Source organism: Clavelina lepadiformis, chromosome 6 (assembly GCF_947623445.1).
Source record: "Clavelina lepadiformis chromosome 6, kaClaLepa1.1, whole genome shotgun sequence".
Taxonomy (NCBI): domain Eukaryota; kingdom Metazoa; phylum Chordata; class Ascidiacea; order Aplousobranchia; family Clavelinidae; genus Clavelina; species Clavelina lepadiformis.
Window position 1 is genome coordinate 13,992,874 of NC_135245.1, and position 6,000 is coordinate 13,998,873.

Below are 6,000 nucleotides of genomic sequence, written 5' to 3' on the forward strand. Positions count from 1 at the left end.
ACAAGGTATTTATACTTAATCTAAACAGAAAGGCCAAATAAATTTCAGATTGTGACTTGCCATCATGCATATATGTTAAGGTCAGCGCAAATTTGCTTGTTTTACGATATATTAATGGCAACAATTGCTTAAACACTATGATAAACCTTCTTTCAGCATTCTTACTGACGATTCTTAAATTTAAAGCCAACTTACTTTTGAACTTGCTCTTCATGTTAAAAATAATTAATTTTTTAAATTGAATTATTTCATAAAAAAGATACAAAGCTTATTAAGCAGAGAGGATATAATAAATGAGATTTTATGCGATTGACATATGCAGTTGATGAAGTTATTACTGCTGTTATTTTTTGGCGTTGAAACTTGAAACAGAGGATAAAAATACATTACAATACGTCACTTCATCTTCAGAATGACAATGCAAAAGTTTGTTTTTACAAAAACCTGAACAACAGAAACATACCCCCATATCTTTGCTTAAAAAATTATCGACGGCAAAGAAGAATGGTCGGGTCTCTTGGGACGCAAAACTAAGTTGTGTAAACTAATTAACCAGTAAACTGCGAGCGCGCCATGGCCCTTCCTTTGATTACCCGCGCTGTTGTTGGAAAGGCAACAGCTTGGAGAAATTAGACGTTGAAATCAAAGTATAAGTAGTCCAGCCGTTGTGTTAGGTAGGCAATTGAAACAGTATCTTAGTTATAAAACGGAATTGAAATATTTTGTGAGAATAATTTAACAAGAAACCAAACGTCGGATGTGTATCGGAAGAAAAGTTAAAGTTGGTAAATTTAGAGTGTGAGTTCACTTTAAACACAGCACATGCAAGAAAAGTATATGCAGCAGTATAACTACATTTCAACATCTTCAAATGAATTATTTCAGCATACCCATTATACCACTGGCGTTTGTGCCTGCAAGATTTTGCGTTTTATTTGACGTTTAGAAAGACAAACGCTATAGACTATTTGTAAACATAAAAAAATATGGTAAACTTGTCACCATTTCTTACAATTTATTTTGCATATAGCTGTACTTTCGCAAGTAATATCGTTGCAGTGAAAAGTAGGGCACATTCTTATGCGCACCAGAAATATGCTACGCTGTGGTTGCCAGTATTGGGTACTTTAATTTTCTTTAAAACGCTCTTTCAAATTTATAAAATTTTAAACAAAGCGCTTACTCTTTCAATCCGCTACTTTCGACCTGTCGTTTTGAAGCGCTTACTTTGTCTGCAATATCAGTCATCTTTGCTGCGTGACTGGTATAGAGATACAATCAATAATTTAGCGACACGGTCCGAGGTCTAACATTCTTTTTGATTTAAAATCTATATTTACATGAAAAATAAGTGAAACAAGGTAGAAGGACGATTAATAATTGAAATATATGGCGAAATTGTCTACTGGCACTTTGTTATCTTTAGTGTAAGATATATAACAGGTAAACAGAGTATAAAACAAATATAAATGGCTCTATATATTGACTTACGGACATTACTTTACACTATTAGACTTGCATTATTACACTGACGTGTCGTATTGATTATGTTTTAAGGAGCGCTATCAGAAAAGGGCAATTGGTGTTCTAATAGTTTTTCATCGATTAATAATTTACATCATGATCAAAGAGAGAGTAAGGTCAAAGCCACACGTTAATCCCCATTAAGTTAAGTGAAATTTGGTTCGTAACAGCATGTCGCTTGTCATATAAAATCAAGTGGTATAAAAAGAATAGAGCCATACAGCGTAATGGGCGATAATATATCAAACTTATTTTGTAAAAACAAAATGCCATTGTTGTTCAATTTCGCTCAATAGACTATATCGCAATGAGTGAGTTATGCAGTAACCAATACACTGACGTGAAAAAAACACGAAATACGGCTCTAAACAGGAATAAATCAAAATGCAAAATCGAAAGAATATATTATATAGGTTAACGTATTTTCTTTTGCATCATATGTAGTAACTATAAAAGCATATAGCCAGAAACCCCTTGCATAGATTATTATTTTTAGTACTGATGTTTAATTAGAGGATATCATATTGAAAGTAAAAGTAAATAAATAATAAACTATTGGTGTAAAGTTAACTTAAACGCAAATGGTGAAGTAGAACACGTATAACACAAGTGTGGCTAAAAAGATTAGCAACAGAAGATTGACAAAGACATTTTGTTTTCGTTAACCTTTTGCTCAGTTTTTACTCCAATTTCTTTAGCGATAAACTAAGGTAGTTTTAAAGAATGAATAATTCAAGTGGATTTTGTGATATTTGAACTTGTTTTGCTATACTTGGTGTGGGGCAAATACATAATAACCTTAGAAAAGCTGTAGGGCATAATTTTCTTTCCAGTTTTGCCATTCGTTAAACTTTTATGCAGGTGTGTAGCTTACGTACCCGAGGCTCCAATGGGCCACGTTTATGAATATATCTTATTTGTACTTAATTGTTTGGTCTGTAATAGATCGAGAAAGCGGGATGAAATATACCATATGCACAGTGTAGAAAAAAACCTAAATGTCTACCAGAATTTAATCTAAAACTTTCTATGGTTAGTTTGCTTTATTGTAAAAGAGTCGGTATACAGATGAAAGTGTAACTGTAACAAGAAAGAACAATTTTTGAGTATTAGGTGATTAGCCTATAGCACTATTTCGGCATAGTGCACTGTGACTTTACAAATAACATTTAACAGTATATAGCAATTCGATGAACGCCATACTGTCTTTAGCATCGAAAATTTTCTAAGATATCCATTAACCTAACTTCAATTCATAAATTCAAAAATGTATTGTTCACGTGATATATATTGTTTATATTTCATAGTAAGATATAAAGCTATCGTCTAGGTGGATGCAAAATTTGACATGTAATTATGGGTAATGTGAAGATTATTCGTTAACATTGAAGAAGAAAACAACAAGCAAGTGATATTTTGCAAGCTATAATTTCAAGAAAACTTGGAAGTCAAAGACTTCATGGATGCTACGTCGAAAACAAAGCAGTCCACCGATCATTGGCCAAATTGTCAAGAAAATCTTGATATAAAATACAATTGCAATAACAACAAAGAAAACGATACAAAAGATTCAAATTTGATCAACCTTACAGTAAACAAGGACGCTTATAAAAATTTGACCAACAATCAGCTAGGCAAAACGAGATATTTGCTGAAACCGGCTGCGTTTATCTTGATTGGAATATGCTTCATTTCCGCTGGAGTAATCTTGACGATCTTTCATTTCATGGAGGAAATCCCATCAACGTCAGAGAAGGAGCAGAACTCTCATGTATATTTTGACTACGGACCAGTGTTTTTTGCTAGCGGTTTAATTTTGTTTATGATCGGAATTGTTTGGTTTTCAATCAAATATCAAAAATGGGCAAGAGGAACAGCCGCACCAATCGCTACAGCAGCAGCCGCCGCAGCGGCAAGTCTTGTGACGAGTGCGACAATTACATTGGAGAAAAGGAAACTATCGCAAGGAAGATTAGCAAGCAGTGAAAGTCAGTTAAAATAACATCATATTCTTTGTGATGTATATAATGCTGAATGCAAAAAGTAGTCCAATTAATAGCCTACCAAGGGATTTTGAGTGCTTGACATGACCAAATACGTTTCAATGTTAAATTGCGCCCTTTGCATTGATGATATAATTTATCTGCATGTCGGTTGTAATCATAGGTCTAATAAACAAACTGTTTATAGAAACTTTACTTTGAAACCTTGTGGCAGGTTAGCCTGTATGTAGTTTATTTAGTACAGCAAATACACCAGTTAACAGATCCCTAAATTCCTTCTGCTCTATTTCTAACTTTACGATGTATTAGAGAATTAATTCAATCAGAAGAAAAACCAGCGACTCTAAGACGATTTTATAGTTGGATAATTACAATAAAGTGCATGTGTTTTATGTCATAGTTGATAATGTGTAACAGTTGCTTTTCTTCACTCGTAATGTCATATGAAGCTTGGTAAATGGAAAAACATTACACACGACACATGTAACCTACAGTTTTAGTTTGTTATTGTACGTTATCATCTACGTTTTTGGTAGGATTTTAGCCTCGGTATCTCTGGCCACCAAAATGTTTTACCAGCACTTATTGCATCAATACGGTGTCACCCTTGGAAGAATAAGTACAATGTGAGTATTAGTCAAGAATAAAACGGAGCCTTCTCAACTCAGTCAACTGACTTAGATAAGGAATTACAGCGAGCGAAGCTTGGCCTTTTATCGGAGAAAACTTCACCAGCGATCAGAGAAACTGCTGAACAATACCTGGTTAATACAACTGGCCATAACAAGGACTGGTTTGACGAATCAGCAGACAAGATGAGACCGCTACTAGGTACTAGCATAACAAAACAAACGTATGACGCAGATTTAGCAAATCCTTCTTCTAACTATTGCCTACACTACAACACAAGCATTCAATAAGAGCAGGGGCACAAAGAAAGCCACGCTATTCTCAAAATGATTGGTAGACAAAAATCTCATTAAATACACATATTTGCTGTAGAACACAGAGTACTTGAGTTTCATAAAGCAATCAAGTACATCTTTCGTCCTGCAAACTATCTTCTTATTCCCACTAGACCAAATGAAAATACCAGATTGCTGAAAAGCAAAATTGAGATTGTAGATTGTATACTGGGTAGTCGTTGATAGCGATATGTGACTTAGTTAGGTAAAGTTGAGGATTGCTTGGCGAGCTACATCTTTGAAAGAGTTTTAAGTGGCTTCATTATCGACCGACGCTCGTCCGCGAAGCCTTTGTTGTCCACTCACCTTGTGGTTTGCTCTATAGAAAGAATTATAGAGAGTCTCGTAAATGTGGTTTGTAGATTCTGCAAGCGAAGTCCGTTAACAGAAGATTGATCAATTCCTCCATGATTGCGCTTATCAGAGTTGGTGGTGAGGTTGTTGTAGCGTTGCACTGTGATTACAAGTTGCATCACACATATCATCATTTAATTAAATATATAAGCTTAGTGGAGCATAAAATCCTTGCCAACTGGTTCTACGTAGGTGCAGATACGTTCTTCAATGGATGGGAAAACGAGTGTTTTAAGGAGAAGTCGGCAAGATCCATCTTTACAAGCGTAGTTGCAATGGGGAAAATCAGTGCCGATAGGTGTGGCTGTAAAAGCTGCCTAGACGCACGATGCGCAGATTGTAAATAGCTTCTTTGAAATCAGGTTTTCAATCTTTGGCAACGTATGTGGCACTTCCTGTCTATCCGTTCTCACGTTAAATTCCTGGTTTGGTTTGAAAAACATTGGCAAACTCACAACACGTTTCTAGTCTGACTATTGGGAGCAATCTCAGCGATCCATTAAGTGAGTCAATTCAATCTTTGGTCGACTTCGTCATTTCCTTCAAAATCTGAACTACTTTGAGCTTCAGCTTTTGCTGTCACTGGATTACACAGTGACGACTCTTAAGTAGTAATTGATAATATTGCAGCTTACATACGGGTGCAAAAACTAAGCGCAAGAGTGTCTTCACTGAAAGTCTCTGTGGTCGGTTCGACGTGAAGAGCTAACGAACTACTTCACTTGAGATCGCCAGTGTGTACACTGATTGATAGAATTCCTTCAAGAGGTGCTGTCAATGTCACTGCGATCTTCTTGCTCGAACTAGTATTAGCTTTTCCAAACATTTTAACATTTATTTACCATAATATAACTTGCTGCAACTAAAATAGTTTTCGTTATTTATTTAATTCTTTCTTTATTGTACGCATAAAAAAATTGGCCTTCCAAGAACAGCCTGCTTTCGCATTTGTGCTTTAAACCCTGGGCCATGTAGGCGAAATGCATAATCCAAGGGTTGCTCAGTGCTCACCTAGAAAACTCGCCGAAGACTTTCGTTTCTTAATTTTCACTTAATATTACGTTGAAAGGGAAATACGAAATGCGGTAATCCTGATATTATCTTTTAACGGGTCCTGCATCTTTGGCTTAAAACGTTCGAATTATCAACAAAAA